The sequence below is a fragment of the Dendropsophus ebraccatus genome, chromosome 7 (genome assembly GCF_027789765.1).
Source record: "Dendropsophus ebraccatus isolate aDenEbr1 chromosome 7, aDenEbr1.pat, whole genome shotgun sequence".
NCBI classification, from domain to species: Eukaryota; Metazoa; Chordata; class Amphibia; order Anura; family Hylidae; genus Dendropsophus; species Dendropsophus ebraccatus.
Genome location: NC_091460.1, coordinates 125,475,708 through 125,502,737, shown reverse-complemented (window position 1 = coordinate 125,502,737; position 27,030 = coordinate 125,475,708). Strand labels below are relative to the sequence as shown.

Sequence of the window (27,030 nt, the reverse complement as noted above, 5' to 3'; positions counted from 1 at the left end):
TTCTTTTTCAAATTGTTCTGTCTGGGTACAATTCCTCTTTAAACGACGGTATTGGCTGATGGGGATGTTAAGAAGCCATCTTGGCAGATGGCAGCTTGAGAATAAAATAAAACTATTTTTTGATGTGGGTTTGTGATATGTACTACATGATAATTTTGGAAATTGAACAGAAATAAGGATATCCAGGAATTCAACCTGGCTTCGGCTCATCGATGCAGTGAGTATGATGTTATAGATGTTGGTATTTAGAGCTGATATGAAGGATTCGAGGTCGGCCATAGACCCGCGCCAAATTAGTAGGATGTCATCAATGTATCTGCGCCAGAGCACCAGACTCGCGCCTAGGTGGGGTGTGATGGTTGACTCCTCCCACTTGGCCATGAATAGGTTGGCATAACTTGGCGCGAATCTGGTGCCCATGGCGGTACCAGTGGTCTGCAGGTAATGGTCGCCCTCGAAATAAAAATAATTGTGAGTTAAGATAAATTGGATTGATTGTAATATGAAATCTATGACCCTGAGCATTGAGATTTGGCCAAACTACAGGTTACGACATTTACCGTATACTGCCACGGTACGCTGGTTGACAGCTGAGTTTCCGCGTTGGATTGCTACGATCAGGTCTCACTACAACACCGCGAGCGGAGAAGACGCCACTCTCCAGCCGGCGCTCCCGGCATTAGAAGCGGCATAAGTAAATAGACAACTATACCTGAGATCGGAGACCCAGGACGGTGCTCTACAGTGGATACCGCGGGCGTATTACAGGTCACATATAGCGGACAATCAGCGCTCTAAGTTGGCGATCCACAGGCGGACTACAGGTCGCAAATAGTGAGTACTCAGCGATCTTTTCCAAGTAACGTTACCTGTTTGGACATATCACCGACAACATCTCTGGCGTACCACAGGTCGCAGAATATTACGATAACATCATCAATGCCAATTGGTCTAGTGAGAGGTGCAACATATGAACCCCCCCTTTTTTTCTTTCCTTTATTTGAGATACCATAATTTAGGAGCCACACTAAGCTCCGCATGATATATTCTATCCTGGTTTTTATCTTTTAAATGCATTTATTATACCATTAGGGCCCTATGGTAACTGTGTATATATATGTATTTATTATATGTATTTATTGAATGTATTGTATTGATTCTAATTACATTGTATTTTTTTTAATCTAACAATATATCCATTTGGGCAAGTACCTTTGAGGATTGGTCATTTCTACGTATTCGTTTTAGGTTAGGTTCGTACGAATCCGAACTTCACGAAAGTTTGCTGGATCGAACCGAGGCGAACTTTTCAAAAGTTCGCTAAAACAGTTCAGAAAATATCGTTACAATATCGGGCTGCATCCACCTTCTCCAGGCAGCTGGATTCAAATGCTGATCACTTGGTTTCGCGCAAGCCCTATGTTTCAGCAGGTTTGCTCATCTCTTATATACGTAGTGTGAACATAGCCGTATCCTAGTCAGCTATAGCCTCATAGCTGTGTGTCTTGTCAGTCCATAGTAAGACTCTGTTCCACTTACCCCCACTTACTGGGAGCAGTATATGATCAAGTGGTTGATCTTTTTATCATTGCCTTTTTAGTGATTCATTTCATTTTTTGAATATATTTTTTCACTACCTTGGTCTGCAGTTTTTTATATGATATTCATTATTTGGGACATTTTTGATATTATTATAAAATTATTGTATTACATAATTTTTGTGTAATAATATAAGCATTTGCTTTATGGTCATTGAGAAACCTTTATAGACAGCTCTCAGTACCATCATTTTGGTTGGAGGGGTGTGGTTGCACATTGAACCCTATGAGGTTGTGTGCTTGTTATATGGATGGTTTTAGTGTTTTTTAATGTCTGTAGTCAGTAGTTGTGCTAAATAAAATTCATTTGTGTATATTTTTGGTCATTAGGATAACAACTGTATGTAAATATCAGCTGTAGCATTCAAGGCTCACCTTGCTGGGTTGTGCTCATTCACAACCACCATATAGCATATGGATATGGTCAACAGCCAGTGTCAGACCGGCCCACCAGAGGACCAGAGAATCCTCCGGTGGGCCCCCAGCTATAGAACCTGCATTAACACTGACTGACATGTCGTTTCTCACTGGTTCTTCAATGGTGGGCCCCCAGGATCCTTTTCTCTGGTGGGCCCCAGATACTCCAGTCTGACACTGTCAACAGCCGTGGCTTCACAGTGCTATACCGACCAGCCGGGGGTATGTAGTGAAAATCCAAATCACCAAAAAGAATGCTAGCTGTCAGCGCAGCCTCTATAATCCAAGGAGTTTATTTAAAAGTCTAAACGTATAACGCGTTTCAAGGCCCTTGCCTTTTCTCCAGATAAAATGGACAGAGAATGAATAGATATCTTCAGACATAGTGTACATAAAGCTGCAAATACGGAAGGTAACCTTGATCCCCTTATGCATGTAAAAAACACAATGAATTTCAAGCATTTTTTATCACAATTTTTCTGTTCATTACATTTGCAGCATGGCTTTTATTTTCTATTGTTTTTCAAGGCTATGGGTAATTCTCCAGAAGTCATTCCTAGAGGATGCTGCACTAACAAAAAATGCACCAAAAGGCCATAAGAACACCACAAACAAAAACATTCCTTGTAGAATGTTTTTTGTTTAATATTTCACTTACAGCGGGGGGGGATTAGGACGAGAAAAAGAACAATGAAATGCAGTATTTTGTTTGAAAAATCCTGACTAAAATACTGAACAAAAATACAGTGTGGGTTGTTTCTTCTTTCTTTTTTTAGGCCACACAGTATTTTTGCTCAGTATTTTGCAACAAAAACCAGGAGTGGATTGAAAACACAGAAAGGCTCTGTTCACACACTGTTGAAATTGAGTGGATGGCCGCCATTTAATGGCAAATAATGGACATTGTTTTAAAACAACAATTATTTGCCAATAAATGGCGGCTATCCGCTTAATTTCAACAGTGTGTGAACATAGCCTTTCTGTGTTTTTAATCCACTCCTGGTTTTTGTTGCAAAATACCAAAATACTGACCCAAAATACTGTGTGGGAACATAGCCTAAAAAAAAAAGAAGAAACAACCCTTAGGCTATGTTTACACACAGGCTTTTTGCTCAGATTTTGGTCAGGATTTTTCAAACAAAATACTGAGCAAAAATATATTGTGTGAACAAAGCCTTAGGCTATGTTCACATGTTTTTTAAGTGAACAAAATATTATTATCATTGATGGCTACTGTCCTTGAATATTACTATCATTGATGGCTACTGTTACTTAAAAAAATGCTGTGTGAACATAGCCATAAAGTTATCCGACATGTCAAAAGTTACTGATCGCATCAGGTCTCATTGCTGAGATACAATCGCTCAACTCCCTGGCCAGCTGAAGATCCAACTCTTTCGCTTTGTAGACGACATTGAAGCAAAAGAGTCAAATTTTTAATCGTCAACTGCCACGCTCTCTCCTCAGCTGTATGTCAGGATTGCAACAGGACTCAGCAGTGAGACCTGGTGCAATCAACAACTTTTGATATGTCTATAAAAATATTATAAATGAAAATAACGCTTTCAACTACTACAATATTAAAAGTTGGATGACAACCTAAGATACAACATCTACATATATATATTCACCAGAAACAGGCACAGACAAATACACACATATATATTTGTACAGAACATATGTGAGTGCACACTTTAGCTTTCTCATCATATTCACAGTAGTTATGTTCTTCTATCTCTGTAACTGCAACTGGGAGCTGACAATGACTGTAATAATAGCTCTAGCACCATCTACTTCTGGACCTTCCACTTTAGACATAGGAAAGGAAGTGTTTTCTGTTAGTTTGCTCCTATTAAGAATACAATATTGTATGACTAACAAGCAGCAATTTGAATGCTTACCTGCTCTTCTGCTCTTGCCGGTACAGGTTGTCTACAATAATCCAGATATGTTACATATATGAAGAGTGAATGTGCTCAGGGTGCACCGGACATGTCTTGCAGGAAATCTCTAGCTGCCTTTAATAGTGCTGCTAACACCATCATGTTTGTAATGTACTTCCTGAAGTCATTTACCAAAGCAAAGAAGAAGTTTTTCAGAACTACTGCATGCTAAAAATAGTATATAACATCACATGAACTTCTGATGAAAAATGCATGCAATGTATCTAAACATGTGTAACTGCATTGTAAGCATAAGTCCACTCCTTAGGATATTATGGATTTAGCTGCTACATCTGTAACAGTACTGCAACTGCAATGGGGAAAGATCTGATGTTAAACCCTGCTGGAATGCTTTTTAATACCCTTCAATTGGATTTTAATAACTTTATTCATTAGACTATGCTGTTCCTTAATGTTCTCCTCCATGTGCCAAAAATTAGCCAGAATTGGGACATGAAAAAAGAGCCTGTGGAGCCTCATTTAAGAGTTTCAAAACACAGGACTAGCCAAATATCCCTCCGGGAAGGACTTAGCCAAGGGGCGGCTCCTGTAGGGTAACCACCAAAAATAAGTGGCCCTATAAGTCAATGTAATGATAAGGGAAAAACCAAGGCCAGGTATCCATCCACAGACAGCTGTTTCGGGGTGTTGCCCCTCATCAGTGTGGAGCAGGATTCTGGCTAGGTGGGAGCAATGGCTAGTAGAGCCATATGGGAAACAGATCACTGACCTCAGGGAGACCAGCCAAAGATAACACTGTTGGCTGCTGGTTAAAGTGCTAAATACAGAGAATTCCTAGGTGCATTGCTCCCTGGGAAATACAAATACGCAAAAAAAAAGCCAGTGGAGCCTTATGTAAAACACAAGACTAGTCAGATATCCCTCTGGGAAGGGCCCAGCCAAGAGGTGGCTACTGTAGGGAAACCACCCAAACCACCATATTAAGTGGCCCTATAAGTTAATTAAAAATTCGGACATGGCGTGGCACAAAGTGAAAAAACTCGATTCTTTTACTAATTCCTGTAAAAATTCAATTTCTGCTCACACTTTGGCCCTGAAGAAGGTTACCATGTATAAAGAAACACTATAAAATTACAATACATTGTTCGTGGGCAAATATCACTAAATAATCTAAAAATACAACAGCGTTTTAGTACAGCGCAAAGATTTAAAGGGGTTATCCAGCGCTACAAAAACATGCCCACTTTTCCCCCTCTCTTGTCTCCAGATTGGGAGGGGTTTCAAACTCAGTTCCATTGAAGTAAATGGAGCTTAATTGCAAACACCACCTGAACTGGAGACAAGAGAGGGGGAAAGTGGCCATGTTTTTGTAGCGCTGGATAACCCCTTTAAATTCAAAGCTTTCGGTATCATAAGGATACATGATGCTGCATTCCAGTCCATACTACATCTTCTGTGCATGGACCGTATTCACTGGATGTGTGAATGCCCCCTGTCTCTGGACTAACCACCAATATTTAGGTGCACATTTTTCTGCCAACTAGGCGTTCAACTAAACTTGAATTATAGATGGGTTACATTTATCACACAGCGTGCACCATATCAATAAATCAGTTGCATTTGTACACTTCCTAAATTTACACTGTTTACTCTACACGTGGCAGTCCCATACGGTGAGTGGCCAGTCAGCTTAGAGACCTACTCTGAAGCTACAGCAGCAGCTCCGGGAAGCGAGCAGAGGGCAGAAGAACACAGTGACCGCGGACAGGTAAGTTATACAGTTTAAGGGCAAGGTCTGCACCGACATCACTAACGATGTCCGTGCAGCCCTTGCGAAGCAATTATCAAGACGTGTAATAGGCTCGGTAAGCGAGCACTGATCTAGCAGATCATTGCTCGCTTACAGGAGGCATCAGAACCTGTAATAGGACCCTAACAGGTCTGTGAGAGCTGGAATTCTTGCTGTTTGGTAGGTGGTCAAATACTTACTTCAGGCAATAAATTTTTAATTAATTATTTCAAAATCATACTTTTTTATATAGATTCTGTCTCTCACAGTTGAAGTGTACCTAAGATAAAAATTACCAAGAAAAAATATGCAGGAGACAGCACCTCAAAAAAAAGTGAGGAGTTTATTCACACCAATGCAACGTTTCAGCAAATTTGCAGCCTTTCTCAAGCAGTGACAGAAACACAGTGAATCAGCTCAGTATAAATGTGGTCAAACAATGATGCAAGTGATTAATCAATTAACAATCAATTTCTTAAATCATAGTAAAATACAGTGAATATAGGGTATTCAGGTCATACAAACAACAGTGACATACTTAATGAACGTGTTCAGCACAATAATTGTGTGATACAAAGTGCCGATTCTGGCCAATTCATGTACAACTAAAATAATGATGAACCCAGTGTCGCATGAGAAATCGGCCCTGGAGAAGTTAATGAAGAACAAATCTATCACCATCAAATCCGCCGACAAAGGCGGGGCGGTGGTGATAATGAATACATTTGACTATGTAGAAGAAATGCTGAGACAGCTAGGAGACCAACTGGTGTATGAGAAACTTGACAGTGACCCAAAATTCAGATTAAAACATATGGTTGACACATTAATAGAGGAGGCTTATACCCTGAACATCATTGACTCAGCCCTTAGAGATTTTCTGATTGTCAAACATCCTATCACTCCAGTTCTATATGGCCTCCCAAAAATTCACAAAGGCTTGGAAAAACCGCCCGCACGGCCCATAGTCTCTGGTATGGGATCCATCTTCAATCCATTAGCACAGTACTTAGACAAAATTCTCCGCCCCTATGCGACATCGGCCAAATCTTACATTAGAGATACAGCAGACTTCCTCAATAAGTTGGACTCCATCCACATACCTCTAGACTGTATTTTAGTTTCATTCGATGTAAAAGATTTATACACATCTATTAACCATGCGAGAGGGTTGGAGGTTATCCGTAGGATCTTGGTTGATAGTGATTACACATCGTATGCCATTGATTTTATGATGCATTTGTTGGAAATCATACTCACTGAAAATTATTTTTTGTTTCAAGACACGTTTTATGTCCAGAGGAAGGGCACGGCCATGGGCTCCAATGTTGCGCCAACGTATGCCAACATCTTCATGGCAGCATTGGAGAAGTCTCATGTATATGCCTGCCACCACTTCAGCCATGTGCTGGAGTGGTGGAGGTATATTGATGACATATTTGTTATCTGTCCGGGTTCGGAGGATGAACTGACGGACTTCTTCCGGTTCCTGAACCAGATGGACGAGGACATTAAATTTACCAGAGAGTTTTCCCACACCTTGGGAACAAGGGTTTATAAACGAGACAACAGACTACACACTGAGTTGTACAGCAAACCAACTGACCGTAATAAACTACTCCGATATGAAAGTTTTCACCCTAGAACCATGATCAATTCTTTCCCCTACAGTCAGCTCTTACGGGTGAGACGAATTGTAGAGGATCCAATCAAGTGTGAGGAACAGTTGGATGACATGTGTAGAAAATTTACACAAACAGGTTATCTAAAGAGATTGGTACACCAACAGAGGATAAAAGCTCCCATTCCAGACTCGACTTACTTACACCACAGACTAGACAAACATCACCTGCAAGAATGGCGTTCGTGTCCACGTTTGGTACCCATAGTCAACGGGTTGCATACATTTTACGCAGAGAATGGCAAACTTTAACTAGGGCCTACCCCGAAATTCCCGAGTTTAATGTACCTCCAATTATGGCATATCGACGTCCCAGAAACTTGAAAGACTGTAAAAGCTGATCTAGGACCATCAACTAGCTTAGGACAGACGTTCTTGGGAAATCCCCGCACAGGCTGTTTTCCTTGCCTAAGTTGCGGGAATTGCAGCCTCATGCTTAAGAGTGACTTTTTTGTTCACCCTGGCACGGGACAGCGGTTCCGCATAAAAAAGCACTTAACCTGTCGATCAGACTTTGTAGTCTATGTACTGACCTTCCCCTGTAGAAAAGTCTATGTAGGGGAAACCACGGGTCAATGCAGACTCCGTATCAACCAACACAAGTCCACAATTAGAACCCAAAAAATAGAACTTCCTGTTCCTAAGCATTTCTCTGAATGTGGCCACTCAGTGAATGATTTACGTTTTGCCATTTTTGACCAAATCAGTAAACCAAGAAGAGGTGGGGATCGACAGGCCAGACTCAAAAGATGTGAGTTGGAGTGGATTTAAAAGTTAAATGCCCTCTCGCCCATGGGAATGAATGTGGACTTCAAAATCACACCAGCTATGAGGTCTTGAAGGTGCCTCTAATTATTTTAGCCGATGTGTTCTCTATTTTCCTTTTCTCCCCTTTTTTTCTTCTTCTTTGAATTTCCTTTTTCTTTCCCCTGCTCTATTCCGTGATATGATTACTGATGGAAACACATTTTTCACTGATTATTTTTACTCATCTATCTTATACTTTGGCATTCCAAATATAATTTTTGAATAGATAATTCTTTACTGATGTTTTGGTTCATGATTTCATGAGATTTATGACCTCTCTCTGGCTTCTTTTCGGAATTTCTGATGTGGATGAATTCCTCTACGAGGGAAGGCTACACTTGCTTCAGGAACCATTAAAGGGAACATTTTTTCATCTATTTTTGCCATCTTTAGTCTGGCGCGAACTTGGTCATTTTTTGGTAGGGACTGGATGGATTTAATGGGCAATTTTATGACAACAATAAAGGTTCTAATTATATTGCTAGTCTCCAATGCTGTAATTTAGAGTCACTTTTGTCTATCCCTTTCTTAACTGGGTCAACTTGAGTGGGCCAGTGTCTGTAGGGGTCAACAAGTGGGGACTGAAAGGCTGAGCCACCCTACTAACCTGGACTCCTTGTGGTTACGGGTAGTCTGGGGGTGTGCCCCGTGACATGATCACATTGATGCCCTTGGCACCTCTAGTGGTTAACGACCGGGGGGTGGAATTCGCCCAGTATGTCCCCCCACACCCCGTTTGACATGCTATTTGACAATGCGAACACTCAGATCCAGGACCGTTGTATATTAACTCTATGAAGCATTTAGCTTTAAGTATTTGGTTGGCAACTTAAGCCCTTAGGTTTAATATTTCTTTTATTTTAAAGCCTTTATTTTAAGCCCTTAGATTTACAATTTCCTTTACCATAATTCATGTCCTCCATCTCCCTTCCCTTTTTTACTTTTATTTGTGGTGGCAATTGTTGCCTGATACACTGTGGGCTATTTTCCCTTAACCAAGATGGCGTTCTGTGTCGTGGTGGGGGCGTGGACGCCCTCCGCTGTCCGGGCTCCCACAATGCGCATGCTGAGATTCACTAATGGTCACGTGATGGTCACATGAGCGGAGGAAGTGATCACATTATGTGTCTCTCGTCCTGGCGGTCGCGGCGTGTGGTGCCTGGCGGTGGGGGACGCTGGCGCCATCTACTGCCGTCACCAAGTTCCCGGTACCTGCTTTCATGTATGAATTAACCCTCGTGGTCTGTGTTTGTTTATGTTTGTTCATTATGATTATTAGATACACATGCGACACTGGGTTTATCATTATTTTAGTTGTACATGAATTGGCCAGAATCGTCACTTTGTATCACACAATTATTGTGCTGAACACGTTCATTAAGTATGTCACTGTTGTTTGTATGACCTGAATACCCTATATTCACTGTATTTTACTATGATATAAGAAATTGATTGTTAATTGATTAATCACTTACATCACTGTTTGACCACATTTATACTGAGCTGATTCACTGTGTTTCTGTCACTGCTTGAGAAAGGCTGTAAATTTGCCGAAATGTTGCATTGGTGTGAATAAACTCCTCACTTTTTTTTGAGGTGCTGTCTCCTGGTCCCTGGTCCGGTAAGCTGAGGCGTGCACCTACTGCATATTTAATGCTCCACTAAGTTTGATCTTTGTATACCTGTGCTGCTGGACATTTTTCTTTTGTTTTAAGATAAAATTACACACCTCTCCATTCTTTATTGATGGGAAAACTTGCAAAATCGTCAGTTTCTCAAATACTTATTGTCCACACAGTATATACCTTTTTTGGGACATTTAGGGGAAAAAAAGCTGTGCTTACAGTATGCTGCCTCGTGACGAACAATTCCGCAAACAGAGGAATAGCATGTGCAGCAGCTTGTGCTGTGTGGAGAGAGTCGGCTGTGTAGAACAATGTTCTGTAGAAGCTTGGGCGGGGATATGGCAGGAGTGCTGGGGGAAGGGAGTTAGCAGAGTGGGAGAGCTATGATAATCAGCTTAGATATAGCAATGCATTCTGGGAAAGTACTGAGTTGCTGCTCAACCAGGAGGCACGATGATTATCTAACATATAAAAAGACCCACAAAAAGATTTTTGGTGTTTCAGACAAGGAAGGTAATACAGATTTTTTTTATTTTATTTTACTTGACGTTGGAATACCCCTTTAAGTAGCTGAGAATCCAGGTTTGGGAAACTACCACACAATGACAATAAAATGCAATTTCCTGCTGCCGGAGTGCATCTCTAGATTTTTATTGCCTGATAAGCTGTTGATAATAGGAGAGCACTGGGAAACTGATAGTTTCATGTTGTACCAGGCAAAAAGCCAAATTCCTTCTCTGATAGGTAAGATTCCTCTTAGCATTCCCAATACACAGTAGAAAACAGTCAAAGTGAAATTGAATTTAGAGAAGAAATATTTTCCCATTTCAGCTAGTCAGTTTTATTTAACCCCATGCACTTCAGGGATTTCACAAGAACGAATCACATCTTATATTTATTTTAAAGCAGATAATGATATTTTATATCCATATAGAAGGTATAGTGGAATATGCATTCCCAATACAATCATATTCTGCTTTATATTTAAAGGGAATGCATGAATTTGCTGCTTTCTCAGACATAGATGTCAGCAGAGAGCACTGTGTCAGACTAAAGAGAATACACCGCTTCCTGAAGGACATACAGCAGCTGATAAGTATGGAAAGACTTGAGATTTTTAAATAGAAGTGAATTACAAATCAACATAACTTTCTTAAACCAGTTGATTTAAAAGAAAAAGATTTTCACTGGACAACCCCTTTAATATACATCATCATGCTACTTCAAAGAAAACCTTTCATAAGAAAAATCTGTATTGGGATCAGAGCTGTTAAGACATAATAATTCAGAAATCATTACAGCAGACACTAGAGGGAACATAGCCGAAATAATACATCTGCTAATTTACCCTTCAAGAAGAAAACATCCTTCTTGACAAATCTGTCAATGTCAATGAATTCCCAGCACAGCGCACTTCACATTTTTTTTATTTGTTTGGTTTGTTTGTTGAAGTTCCTTGACATAATTTTATGTAATTTCTTTGAGTTCGGCATCAAGCGTTACAGTATTAGAATTAATTCTATTCACAATGTAAGCAAAGTAAAAACAAATCTCTACAAAGTGTTTATTTATTGCAATTAGGAAACCCCTTCTAGCTATTTATTGTACATTAACATAGTGTTTGCATTCTTTTTTTTTTTAGGACACATAATGACTAGAGATGAATGCAATTCGAACATGCTTGTGTCTGACCAGTCGGTATTTGAGTATCGGTAGCTGAAGAAGTTGGATGCAGCCATAGGGAGTTCTGGAAAACATGAACACAGTCTATGTGTCAGGTCTGGACTCAGAAATACAGGACTGGCCCTGCACTAGCACCTGCCCCGCTGTCTCTGCCTACCTACTACAACTGCCTTAGGTGGCAGTGGATAACTGGGCGACAGTCCCTAAGCTGAACAGGTGGAAACACAAAGACACGGACAGGAAAACCAACACAATGTATAGGAGTCAACATGCAGGGTTGGTATCAATTGGTCATCACTGTACAGAATCAGGAGTCAGAGGAAATAACAGGAAGCCAAAACCAGATTTAGGAAACCAGGGAATGCAATCAGGATAAACGCTAGCCTAGTTACTCTCACAATGAGGCTCCATCACAGGCACAGAGGGGAGTATACTTATGGAGGCTGGAGTCCCAGCCCCAGAGCGTGATTGGGGCTGAGACTCCAACCCCAGAACTCATACACAGGCTGACTGGCGGTGCCGACCACCAGTCAGTTAACATCAATATAGCACACCTGTGGCAATCGGCCGGGGGTGTTGAAGCCCCAGCAAGACCAAGGAACGCCCCTCAGTGGGCCCCTAGCAACCAGTCGTCCTGTCACTAGGGAAGCCATCAGCACGCTCCCTGCAACCAGCCAATCCGGTTGCCAGGGATGCCACGGGAGGCGGGCCATGCACTCCGGCGTCATCTGAAGCCAAGTGTGGCGGCTGCCTCCTGACACTATGGCCTTGAGCATGCTGGAGTTGCGTTCATCTATATTGGATACCATTGTTCTTCAAATAGGGAGATTGTTATGCTGAGGAAAATTCAGCTCTTTTGAAGACTGCAGGTTTTTCTACAGTATTTGGCCATGTTCAGACCTCGTATGAGATCTCTGAAAAGACCTCTTGTATGAGACCTCGTAAGAGGTCTCTGAAAAGATAATCCCGGCCGGTACTGCAGTACCGGCTTGATGGCTGGATGATCTTTGCAGCCGCAGAGTTCTGAAGCGGGCGCATCCGTGTGTGCCCGCGTCAGAACTCCCCACAGCACACTATGGAGCGTATGGCCGGAGCCGCTCACTCCACAGTGTGCAATGACAGGGTTTTCTGCCGTTATTCAATGGAGAAGGGATGCAGAAAACTGACATGTCAGTTTCTCGCTGCGCCACGAGAGATCCTGGCAGGAGTGTATACTATGTGTATACACTCCGGCCGGGATCCCATAGGGGGCAATATTACGTATATTTTCGTAATAACCACGGCCGTTCTTGCACTTGGCAACAACGGCCGTAGTTTTATGAAAATATACGCAGTGTGAACATAGCCTTTGTCTGTATTTTACTAATCCCCCTTTCATAAGTCTTCTATGGTCTGCTTCATATCCACCGCATGATGTCACAAACAAAGAACATTTCTGGAATCTAGGGCAAAGACTGAGGTCATAACAGGAAATTTGCCTTCCTAAAAAATTTCTCAACACCTTAGACCCTCTACATAGTAGTATATCTTAAAACTCTAGCTCTAAAAACTCCAAATAATACCATCACAGGAACCAAAAAATACAGAAGTGACTGAATAATACATTACAAAAAATAACCACACTTTTTACTGTCACATAGTTATTGAATAATACCACCATACATTGACAAAAGTTGTTACATTAGTGTTATTAAATAAATCCTACCATGACCAAATGTAAACCTTGAATGGGGAGCATTCTAAATGACCCAGTATAAGAGTGGGGTAACTATAAGGCACAAAACTGCCCTAGGCATACAAATCCTGTAATCTAGGTTCACATACAAGCTACAAAGGACAGTAATTTTGAGTTAAAATTAAAAAAACAGATTTTTAAAAAAGGCTGTGTTTTGCAAAACAGTTTGTAAATAATGAGCGCATTCCTTATTTGTAATTCACCGGACGTTATTCTATACTGTGTGTGCACTGCTGTTTAATTTTTCACTGACTTCAATGGAGTGCCCTATTATATTAAAAGAACAATTGGTCCCACAAAAAACAAGCCCTCATATGGCTCTTTTTCTATGTTGACATACAGTAAAATAATACCAAATTACATAATTACAAGGTAAAAATACAGTCTGAGCTGGGTTCACACTACATATATTTCAGTCAGTATTGTGGTCCTCATATTGCAACCAAAACCAGGAGTGGATTGAAAACACAGAAAGGATCTGTCCATACAATGTTTAAATTGAGTGGATGGCCGCCATATAATGGCAAATATTTGCTTGTATTTTAAAACAACGGCTGTTGTATTGAAATAATGGCCGTTATTTACTGTTATATGGCGGCCATCCACTCAATTTCAACATTGTGTGAACAGATCCTTTCTGTGTTTTCAATCCACTCCTGGTTTTGGTTGCAATATGAGGACCACAATACTGACTAAAATATACGTAGTGTGAACCCAGCCTTAAATGTAATTATGTGCTCCAATAAAGTCAATGGGAAATTGGCCAGCAGTGCACACACAGTATAGAATAACAGCGATGGTTGATTAACATGCTCGTTATTTACAAACTGTTCACACAAAAAATGGCATTTCCTTTTTACTTGTTTAGACATTATTTTATTTTTACTCAAAATGTTGACATATTTTGCTTTTGTTTTACTGTATGTGAATCCTCAATATGAAAAAACAAAAGTTATCTTACCTGTATACTTACCTTTATAAATCACTCCTACCATCATAATTAAGTCTGCATACAGTACATTAGAAACCAATCTAAATCTCTCATTACCTAAAGTGTACCTTTCGTTATACCTATCAAAAATTAAATCAACAGTAGATGTGATATAAAGCAAGTTTACCATATACATTCATTTTTTTTTATCATGCTGTAAAACAAAGCATACTTACCAGAAATCCAGGTCCAGTCTCCTGAAGGTAGATTTTTAGACTTGTGCTGGTTGGAAAAAAACAGACTAAACACAGGAATTTCAGCCAGTACAGAGAGTCACAGAACAATGTGTCTATCAGACACATGACTGCCTTCTCTCTGTGATTGATCAGATGGCCTGGGGAAAAACAGGACTTCCTGTTTTCTGACTCTTTGAGAAAAAAAGAGTCAGAAAGCAGGAAGTGTCATGTTCTACATGATAACTTAAAAAAATGAATATGAATTGCAAACTTGACTTTTGGTTTTGATTTTGAAAGTTATAATGACAGGTACACTTTAAGTCCCCTAAAAACCCAATTACTTTAGGGGAAACACATCGGACACGGAATAAAGCACATATTCTCAGATGGCTGCATAATGACTGTAGAAAATGTGTATTTATAGGAGGGATGCTATCCCTGTCAATGGCTATGTTCCAACTTCAGCAACATATGGGGGAACGTGGCCATCTTGTTAAATAGGCAGCCACTAATCTTGATCATGATCTTTATTAGCAGTCGTCCATTTAATGAGACGGCCTTGTTCCTCCCGATATGTTTTAGAAGTGGGAACATAGCCAATAAATGATTTACCTGCACACAAATAATTGCATTTTCTCACATCAAGTCCAGCCAGGGGCATAGACTGAACTCCACCACTAGAGGCATAGTATCTCCCTTACCTCCTTGGTCTCTGACCTTAACTATAGGGCAAGCCCTGCCTGGCACAGGGGATGCCCAAACCAAGCAGCTCTTTAGGGGTAGATAGGGTATTATAGAATATTACCTCCGTCCTACCTGACTGTCAATCAGATCTACCTTAACTATTCATAAATGCTACTTGTTCATCGCATGGTGATGATGGATATTTGTAGACTTGTAAATAATTTATATCACAAATAAACTATGTTTATCTACAGTCATGGCCAAAAGTTTTGAGAATGACACAAATATTATATTTTCACATGATCTGCTGCCCTCTGGTTTTTATGTGTGTTTGTCAGATGTTTTTTATCACATACAGAAATATAATTGAAATCATAATATGAGTAACAAAAGCTTATACTGACAGTTAGAATGAGTTATTGCAGAAAGTCAATATTTGCAGTGTTGACCTTGACCCTTCTTCTTCAGGACCTCTGCAATTCTCCCCGGCTGCTCTCAGTCAACTTCTGGACCAAATCCTGACTGATAGCAGTCCATTCTGGCACAATCAGTGCTTGCATTTTGTCAGAATTTGTTGGTTTTTGTTTGTCCACCCGTTTCTTGATGATTGACCACAAGTTCTCAATGGGATTAAGATCTGGGGAGTTTCCAGGCCATGGACCCAAAATCTCTATGTTTTGTTGCCTGAGCCATTTAGTTATCACCTTTGCTTTATGGCAAGGTGCTCCATCATGCTGGAAAAGTCATTGTTGATCGCCAAACTGCTCTTGGACGGTTGGGAGAAGTTGCTCTTGGAGGACATTCTGGTACCATTCTTTATTCATGCCTGTGTTTTTAGGCAAGACTGTGCGAGAGCGGATTCCCTTGGCTGAGAAGCAACCCCACACATGAATGGTTTCAGGATGCTTTACAGTTGGCATTAGGCCCCGTTCCCACTGAGCAAAATTAGCGGAATTCCGCGGCAGAATTGTCCGCCACGGAAAGCCGTTAGCCTCCCGCTCATAATGGGAGTCTATGGGAGATGCGCGCTTATGCTCTATCCGCGCTGAAGAATGAACATGTTCATTCTAGTTTTGCTCAGTGGGAACGGGGCCTTAGACAAGACTGGTGGTAGCGCTCACCTCGTCTTCTCGGAATAAGCTGTTTTCCAGATGTCCTAAACAATCGGAAAGGGGATTCATCAGAGAAAATGACTTTCCCCCAGTCCTCAGCAGTCCACTCCCTGTACCTTTTGCTGAATATCAGTCTGTCCCTGATGTTTTTTTCTGGAGAGAAGTGGCTTCTTTGCTGCCCTCCTTGAGACCAGGCCTTGCTCCAAGAGTCTCCACCTCACAGTGCCTGCAGATGCACTCACACCTGCCTGCTGCCATTCCTGAGCAAGCTCTGCACTGCTGGTAGCCTAATCCTGCAGCTGAAACACTTTTAAGAGACGGTCCTGGCGCTTGCTGGTTTTTCTTGGGCGCCCTGGAAGCTTTTTGGCAACAATGGAACCTTTCTCCTTGAAGTTCTTGATGATGCGATAGATTGTTGACTGAGGTGCAATCTTTCTAGCTTCGATACTGTTCCCTGTTAGGCCATTTTTGTGCAGTGCAATGATGACTGCATGTGTTTCTTTAGAGATAACCATGGTTAACAGAAGAGAAACAATTATGCCAAATCCAGCCTCCTTTTAAAGTGTCCAGTGGTGTCAGTCTTACTTAATCATGACAGATTGATCTCAAGCCCTGTCCTCATCAACACCCACACCTATGTTAATGGAGCAATCACTGAAACAATGTTAGCTGGTCCTTTTAAGGCAGGGCTGCAATGATGTTGAAATGTGTTTTGGGGGATAAAGTTCATATTCTAGGCAAATATTGACTTTATAAGTAAAGCTGTTAAGCTGATCACTCTTTATAACATTCTGGAGTATATGCAAATTGCCATTTTAAAAACTGAAGCAGTAGACTTTGTAAAAATTAATATTTGTATCATTCTCAAAACTTTTGGCCATGACTGTACACTTGGTAGTCAACCATTGTGTCATTTTCTGCATATAAAACAAGGAAGGAAACACAAACACACAAAATAAAAAACTGACTTGTCACTTAAGGGTTAATACAAAGCTTCCTGCTCTCTAATACAGCACATGATGCCTCCCCATGTACTCCCTTGCTACTTTGCACACTACCACACATTCATTCACCATTCAGATGAAAGTTACTATAAGCCGTTAATCTGTTGTGCAAACGTGTGATCTGTGACAAAGCCGCATTACAACTATACATGTCCTGCGGATGCAGATACAATTGAATTTGACAACTGTCTGTTCCAATAATGAATTAGGTGAGTCATACTAGCTGAGATACAGAGCTAAAGACTGTAGAAATTGCACTGTGGCAAATAAAAACTCAATTGGCAGTTGAGAAGTTAGGCTGTATAAGTAGATCACAGACTAAGCAGATCAATGCAATACAAACGCATTGCATTGGTATGTATCAGAAATGGAATGATTGGCCATACAAGTTCTAAGGGGGAGCAAAAAGAATGGAATATATAGATATATAAATATATAGACAGATATATCCCCTTTACCATTTTCAAAATTGATTTAAAAAAAGAAACCTGTTTGGTATTGCCACATACAGAACTGTTTGAACTTTTAACATTATTGCTCACTTATGGTGGAAAAAAAATTACCAGATGTCAGAGTTGCATTGCTCTGTAGACTGAACAATAAAGTTACACAGAATAAAGATAACAAGTCAGTTTTACCATGAACAGCAAGAGAAAACCCCCCACAAAAGTCTTCCAGTGCTTATCAGCTGCTGTATGTCCTGCAGAAAGTGGTAAATTCTTTCCAGTCTGACACGGTGCTCTCTGCTGACACCTCTGTCCATGTCAGGAACTGTCCACAGCAGAAGGGGGTTTGCTTCTGCTCTGGATAAAGCAACGGAGGTGGCAGCAGTATCAGACAAAACTCAACTACCTGCAGAACATTCAGCAGCTGATAAGTACTGGACTTGAGCTTTTTTTTAATAAATAATTTAAAAATAAAGTTAAGATAAAATGTAAAAAATTAGTAAACAAAAACACATCACAAAAAGACAGTACTGTATCTAAATTACTTAAAAAAATACTAGGTTATACATTCACTTTAAATTGTACAGTTATTATAATTGTTGCAAAAACAACTCTGTAAGTGATAGAGGACAGGACTTTGCAGTGATAATGATTTACTTTTACCTTAAAATATGCATTTCCATCTTGGCTTCTATTTAAATATATTATCATAAAATGTGGATATTTTTACCACAAATAATACGATTAATAATAATATTAGTATGATCATAAAAATAGAAACGATATGTAGATATTCTAATAGTAGCCAAGACCGTTTACAATTTATCAAGAAAGTAAATCAGAACACATGATCATTATGGAACCTGCCATATTTAATACCCCTGACAGATCTAACAGGATAAACTGACATCAGTCACTGGGGAGCCAGCATAACACAATGGGAAAGAAAGAGAAGAATTTCATGTATGCTTCTGAAACTGCTCTGACCTGTTGTGGCGTCGACTATAAGAACATAACCATGGATCATACATGTGCTATCTAGATGCTTGATAAGATTAAGAATTGGGGAACTTGGAGGCCAATTCAACACCATGAAGTCTACATGACCCTCAAAGCATTTCTGAACAATTAGCTTAAAAGGTCCCTCCATCTTACAGTCTTAGGCCATGTGCACACTATGTATAACACTGGCCGTTCTGTGACCTGGCCGGATCACAGAACAGCTGGTACTGCACTTCACTTCTGCTGAATTCAGATGTGGGTGCGCCCACATCCGAATTCCCCGCTGCACACAATCGAGCGTGTGGCCAGAGCCGCACGCTCCATTGTGTGAAATGACAGGTTCTCTGCAGGCGCTATTCAATGAATAGCGGCCACAGAAAACTAACATGTCAGTTTTTTGAATGGCTGCTAGCAATCCCGGCCAGAGCGTATACTATGGGGGAGATTTATCAAACATGGTGTAAAGTGAAACTGGCTCAGTTGCCCCTAGCAACCAATCAGATTCCACCTTTTATTTTCTAAAGAGTCTGTGAGAAATGAAAGGTGGAATCTGATTGGTTGCTAGGGGCAACTGAGCCAGTTTCACTTTACACCATGTTTGATAAATCTCCCCTTATGTGTATATGCTACGGCCGGGATTCCCTCTAGCTGCAGCACTACGTAAGTTAAGTTTTAATCACAGCCTTGTTGCAAATCGGCAACAACGGCCGTGATTTATGCAGTAGGTGGAGGCGCTTCATTGTAGCATTCTTCTCTTGATCAGAGATCCAATTCATAATGCAACCCTTTACACAATCTACGTGGTACCTTACGGGAGATATGAAGGGATCTCTAGGTACCCTAAAATTCCAACGACCGGGAAGTGAACCCTAATTGATCTCTTTGCCTAACTCCATCTCCTCCCTCCCTCCGGTCTCCCTCCGGTACGCTCATCCTATTACTGGCTATTTAACGACTATACTGGTAGGGCAGGGTAATACCACCCTCATGCTAACTCTTTTGCCTTGGTTGATTGTAGCCTTTACTAATGGGCCTCCAGGGTACTCGCACATGGGAATGCTGTTGTTAAGTTTGGATTTTTTTTCCTTTTTTTCTGTTTTTCTCTTTTATTTTTGTTTTGTATATGGTTAATTGTGATCCTATAGCATTTGTTCGCTATAGGCTATTTGGCTGAGAGGTCCCGGCAGGGATGTGCTTTTGTTATGTACCTAAATCAGTCATGCTCGTACATTATGACACTTGGGTTCTTGTACAATATTTTGTATACCTCACTACTGTTCCTGATTTGCCCCTGAATGATATCTAATTGGCATTTACTCAGCCTGTCTTCTAAGATGTACCACTGTAAACTTTGAATAAAATATTATTTAAAAAAAAAATAAAAAAAATTATTCGCAAATGGCCCCTTTCCGCCGAAAAATACGCATTTTTAGCTTAATAAATGTCCCCCTTAAAGTCTGAAAAAATTCAATGGACTCTACACAAAACCTGTACTGGAGGGAGAATGAATAGCCCACTGCCAATCATAAGACCCAGGCACAGAAGAACATATTTTCCAAAGTGACCAAATCTAGCTGGACTTTCTAGACCTCCCGATTCCCCACCCGATATACAGTACCTTTTCACCAGTATTTCTCCTGCTCCAAGTAAAAAATATATATATATATCATTTTCCTGTTACCGATTCCAAATTTACACATCTGCATAGCTGAAGTAAATTGTAAAGTGAATTATGGATTTATGGTCCTATTCATTTTCAGAAAAATGTTATCTATACTATCCTATATATCTTTTATTCTTCTTTGATTCTTCTTTTATTCTTCTTTGAAACAATGTTCTAAGATAAACTCCACCATTAGGTATAGGGTAGACTTGTGTACATGGAATCTCAACCCAACTTTTGTAAACCACCGTTGACAGGGAGGTATCACTCCCTCATTACTGTCTGTAAGATGCTGATAGGCCTGTGTAAATGTAACAGGGCCAGGATTGGATTACCAGCAATTAATAACCTATTCTGATATTCCCGTGTAGAAAGCAGCAGTACATCACATGCATATCAATGAGGAGACTGCTGTCATAACTAAATAGGCCATAATCTAGCGCTCACCTTGGGGAGCCAATGCCCTTTCCTACTTTATTTCCCTAAGGTGGTATTCTGTTTTTTTTTCCATCTGTCTGCCTTCTTAAAGTTTCTGTATTTCAACACGGATATCACTGTAAAAATTGCATTCTATTATGTAATTTAGTTCAAATGTTCTGATAATATCATGTTAACTCTTGTTGTCACTTATATCTGGTGTTAATAGTTTAGTTACAATATTATTCCTGCCACTGCATTCATAGACTTCTATAGTAAGACTGCAGCAAGATGGGGTGAGATGCACTTAGTTACTGGATGTTCTAGTGATTGTTGAGTAGTCTAAATACACATCCAATCCCAGTTCATTCTAAAAATTGACTACAAAGGAATAGCTTGCTAATCGCTATAGATATGCTCATGAATGAAGATATCCCTTGCTGAAGATCTATGGGTAGTTAGCTGGGTGACTCTTCTAAGAGGGGAAAAAATATCCTTTTGCTCTACTCAATCTTAGGGCCAGTTCACCTGGAGTATAACTGGTAGAATTCCGTGGTGGAACACTCCGCGCTGAATCCCGCCAGCCTCCGTGCCAATACATGCAGTCTATGGAAGGGCTTGCGCGCCTCCTCTCTCTGCACCTGTCAATTCTTCCACGCAGAGAGAGGAGGCGTGAGCCCTCCCATAAACTGCCTGTATGACACAGACGCTGGTGGGATTTCACTCTGAGAGTTTTGCCGCGGAATTCCCCCAGTTTTACCCCGTGTGAGCTGGCTCTTTAAGCATAACTGTCATTTAAATGTCACTTTGAAGAAATCAATTATGAAGTATCAATAGTATTTTAAGAAACAGTTTTTATTAAGTAAACTCTGGTTTTACAAAAAGCTATTTTACAGCCTCCCCCCTCACTTCAGAAGAAGCAGGATTTCTGTGTCAATTGTGGTCTATGGAGGGGGGAGGGGCCGAGGGGGATGAGTGAGCACAGAGAGGAGAAAAGGCAGCCCTGCACAGCATATTACAGCGTTTTATTGATTTCTGCAAAAATAATTAAGACGTCTGACGCCAGCTGTGTCACTAGGCATTAATGTGCAAATTTTGACAAATTAAATATGTGTGTCAATTTCCACTTGTCTCCATAGCTCCTGTCTACAGCATGAATTTTTTTTATTTTTTTTTTAAACTGCCACCACAAGTAGAGGTACACTTTAATTGCTGGCTAATCCACAACATGAAAATTTGTACTAACTAAAGTTCCAATAAGTAGTTCTATCATAGTATCGTGGTAGAATATGACATACAATCCTAATGATGGGGCTTGGAATTCCAAAAAATTAAGGAATAGATGTCCCTTAAGTTTTCCTACATCTTAGTTCCCCCCTTCCAGCTGCTATGGAGGGAAGGCAGTACAGTCTTTTCAAGTAAATGGGGCAGTATTATTATTCCCTTAAAGTGAAAGGTCAGAGGCATCACTCTGAAGAAAGGAGTCATGGAGCCCCTTTATTCTAAGGATCTTGGGGTCCAAGTAGTCAGAAGTTTAATGATATTAACTAACTGTGGAAACTAAGAAACTCGTATCCAGTATACGAGTGCTGCTGGTTTTGTCACACCAGAATGGATAGACGTTATGATGAGATGACTTTTTGACCCTGATGTTTTGCTATAACATACTGTAGATCAGTATATGCAATCTAATGATTTCATGATTTACAGTGAATACAAGTGTTAAAAAGAGGTGTAGTTTATATTTTTTTTAAGTATTAAAAAAAACCCTTACAAACCCCCCTCCCAATAAAAGTTTAATATTAGAGATGAGATAACCTCAAGCATGCTCGAGTCCATCCAAACCCGAACGTTCGGTATTGGATTAGTGGTGGCTGCTGAAGTTGGATAAAGCTCTAAGGTTGTCTAGAAAACATGGATACAGCCAATGACTATATTCGTGTTTTCTACATAGCCTTAGGGCTTTATCCAAGTTCAGCAGCCACCGCTAATCAAATGCCAAACGATCGGGTTCGGAGTGACTCGAGCATGCTCCAGGTTTGCTCATCTCTATTTGATATACAGTACCTCCTTGCCCATTACAAAACTAAAAAATGTGAAATAAATAAACATAATATATATCATAATGTGCAGAATTTTCCGATCTATTAAAATATAACATTATTTTTCCCGCCCGGTGAACCGCGTAAACAAAAAAAAAAAAAAACACCAGGATTGCTGATTTTTTAAAATTATATATCAGAAAAAAAATATTAAAAAGCGATCAAAACTTTTCTTTTACACCAATATGAATTTATTAAAAACTCGAGATCATGGTGCAAAAAATGACACCCCAACCAGTCGTGTAGGTGGAAAAATAAAAGCGCTATAGCTCTTAGAAGGTGGGGAGGAACATACCATTAATTTGAACCGGACATCCGTGCAATGGACTCGGTCTTGCTTTTTTAATCTCCCTATCACCTATGTGCATGAGTCTAAAGCTTTTTACCAGGTACGGACCTGACAGATTCCCTTTAAGAATTTTCTGGACTGAAGCGATTCTAAAGATGGCCATCAATTGCTGACTGCTGGGGTGATGACACCCAGCACCTCCCCTTATAAGTTGTTTGGGAGAGCCATAAAGGCTGCACTATTTAGTGAACATGGCCGGAAGTAGGTGGCTCCATTTACTGCATAGTGGCCAGACCTGGCTCAGCTCCCGTTTACTTTAGAATGAAGTCTGGGAGAAATAATATTTATATTTAGGCTGGGTTCACACTACATATATTTCAGTCAGTATTGTGGTCCTCATATTGCAACCAAAACCAGGAGTGGATTAAAAACACAGAAAAGATCTGTTCATACAATGTTGAAATTGAGTGGATGGCCGCCATTTAATGGCAAATATTTGCTGTTATTTTAAAACAACGGCTGTTATATTGAAATAATGGCAGTTATTTACTGTTATATGGCGGCCATCCACTCAATTTCAACATTGTGTGAACAGAGCCTTTCTGTGTTTTTAATCCACTTCTGGTTTTGGTTGCAATATGAGGACCACAATACTGACTGAAATATATGTAGTGTGAACCCAGCCTTAATATGTAAGATAAATCTGTCACATCACTTTTGGGCTCCCTATTTGTAAAAAATAAATTCTACTATGATTAGTAATGATTAGAGATGATCGAATTGTGAAATATTCAAAAATTGGAAATTCAATTTGAATAGCCCCCAATATTCGACTATTCGAATATCGAATACCATTATAGTCTATGGGAGAAAAATACTCGGGACTTGGAAATCAATTTTCGACCACTAGGAGGTCAACAAGTCCACAGTGACACCTCAGGAAATGATACTAAAACCTCTGAAATATCTGGGACAGCAGGGGAAGCATGCCTGGCTGCATCTAACACACCAAAGTTGCAGTATTATGCCACCATCACAGTCTGTCTACAACACACTCCAAGCACAATATAACCGCTATGTATAATGGAAAAAATACTTGGGAAACTTCTTTCCTTTACATTAGCGTGGACAGAAAGCCGAATATTAAGCAAAAGAAACTTTATCATGCAGCCCTTTAAATCATATTGCCCATGACAACCACAGATGGCATATACAAGGGGGAAATTAAACAGCACCCGTCATTGTGTGTATGTGATGTGATTTTTTTGAGAATGACAAACAGAAAAAGGCGTCCAAATTATTTAAAAGACTCACAGTGTGCAAATCAGAAGTACCAAGATAATAGTTTTTATGGCACACTCACAGTATACAGCTGTATACCCTATCTCTACAGTAGATACACTACAGCCTATTGCTCACACTGCACTGTCTGCCTGTCTGAACACACTGTCCCAAAACACCTTCTAAATCTCTGGTTTTTATACTTTTAGCCCTAACAAGGGCTTTTGAGGGTCCCTTCCTACCTAACTTCACCTAAAAGCTTTCTCTCCCTGGTATACAGTCTGTCCCTCTCTAGCTCCAAACAGCAAGTGACACGAATCTAAAATCCCCTATTCTTATACTCAGGAGGTCACATGGTTTATCCAGCCAATCACAGTTAAAGTTTTTTTTTTTTAAGTTCTGCCAATCGAATTTTTACTGCATTTTCAATCGAATATTCAATTGAAAACGAATAGTTTGAATAGTGTAGTATTTAATCGATACTACTCACTCATCACTAGTAATGAAAAAGTTCTCTTCATTTCTATAAATTGCATCTATGTATTTTCTATAATTATTATTATTATTATTATTTAATATTTACGTGAGAGCTTGACACCAGTCTGAGGTCTCATCATTATTCTCCGCAATCATCAGTGAATATAGGAAAAAGCAAAAATTTACTTTCATGAACTCTCAAAGAGTTTACCAAAAAAAAAGAAAACCCCTAATGATTTGTCATTTTGTATCATTCATTTTTTGTAATGCAGCATAGCCACTATGACGTCACCACAAGTCACCATTGTCATAGCAACCGTGTTCTATTTTTAAAATGTTTGGCCGCAATGGCCACGATAACATCATTTGAAGCCACAATTGTCATAGCAACAAGGTTCTATTTTTTTTATTTTTTTTTTATTTGGTCAATCATCTAGCAGAACCCTTATGAAATATTTAGGAGCTATTTATTATGGTTTATTTCCAGTCCATAATTGATCATCTTGATCAATTGTATCCAAAGTGAACTTGAAATCTATAGAGTTATCTAGACTTTGGTGCATGTAGACCAATTTCTACATTCTACATGGTCTTTGTGTTCACACTGCGGAAAACAGGTGGAAATTCCAAACGGAATCCCCGCCGGGGACTCGACTCGGGATTCCGACTGCCTCAATATTAAGTATAGGGCACCTCTGCTCAGAATTTCCGCCTGTTTTCCGCAGTGTGAACATGCCCTAACTCAAGGAGTAAATATTTCTATCAAACCTAATACTTAGTTACTAACATGCTAGTATCAGATTTAGGAGCAGCATGGCCAAAGCAAAATACAGGGGAGCAGACTTCTAGAGACTAAACCTGTGTCGACGAATGACGCGTATCAATCAGTGTGTAGGAAAGACTTCTCAGTCTGGTCATATACGGAGCGTATACACATAGTATACGCTCCGGCCGGGATCCCATACGGTGCCGTAAACAACTGGCATGTCAGTTTTCTGCGGCCGCTATTCAGTGAACAGCGGCCGTAGAAAACCATGTCAGTGCACACTATGGAGCGAGCAGCTGCGGCCACAAGCTTCATAGCGTACAGTGGGGAGTTCTGATGCAGGCGCACAGAACTCTGCGGGCCGAGTTTTCAGAGACCGGTCGCTCCGTGACCCGACCCGGTTACGGAACGGGCCGTCTCTTACGCCATCTGAACATGGCCTTACAGTGGTAGCACAGACCTCTTCCTGGTGCCCCCAGTGTACACACTCCAATCTTTCTCTCTGCCTCCACTTGGCAACTTGAGGCGTCATCTTCTGAGCCCGCCTGCCCTCCTGCCAGAAAGAACCTGCACCGCAATATAGTCAGCACGCTCAAGAGCCTGTGGTGTGGTGCATCATGGGAATAGGGGGGGATGGAGAGGCATGGAATATGAAAAGCTCTGCCCCACAGACAAAGAAATGTCGGTCTGTTTAAGTTTAGCTTGTTGGAATATTATTAGAGAAAAAGAAAGATCTGCGGAGAAAAATGGCTGAGAAAAGAATCTGGCCAGCATATCCCAGGTATATATGAAGATCGGGCAAATATTTTTCCTTCTCCTTTAAGCCCTGTTTACTTACCAATATCATCCTGGTGTAGCTACAGTATGCTAAATGGCACTCTTAGTAGGATCTTGTGGCAACTGTCTGTGACTTTAAGACAAAAAAATCTTACAATGAAATAACAATGACTAAAGGAAGCCTATTGCTCACTGATACGATAGCGGCTTGGAAAGCGATTCGTAAGATCTACTCCCTGCCTTTCTGTCTTTCCAAGTACCTGCCCATACTAAATATAATACCATCTGCTTTATCTCAATCTCATTCACTACTTAGTGACTGGCCTGCTAATGGACCAACGATTTTAGGCGACTTACTAGATAGTGAAGAAGGTATGTTGCAACCATGGGAAATTATACGACAGAAACATGACTTAGACCCCCGATACTATCATCACTACACTCAACTAACATCTTATTGTAGGAAACTTGTAAAGGATTTTGCGGCAGTAGAAAAAAAAGGTGTTTTTGATTTACTTGTAGGCAATCCTACTGAGAAAAAACTAGTCTCTCACTGCTTTATCTATCTATTAAAAATACTTTCTTAGCGGGATGTGAAGCTACT

The 27,030-nt window shown here is 40.3% G+C and overlaps 1 protein-coding gene across 1 annotated transcript in view; it reads right to left on the bottom strand.

Annotated features, from left to right (window-relative positions):
- Positions 1-4,011, bottom strand: part of BANK1 (B cell scaffold protein with ankyrin repeats 1) — a 195,340-nt gene extending 191,329 nt beyond the window's left edge. The window contains exon 1 of the mRNA XM_069976799.1: positions 3,917-4,011. The gene's annotated coding sequence lies outside the window, so the exon portion shown is untranslated. The remainder of the gene's footprint in view (positions 1-3,916) is intronic.
- Positions 4,012-27,030: the final 23,019 nt, after the last annotated feature.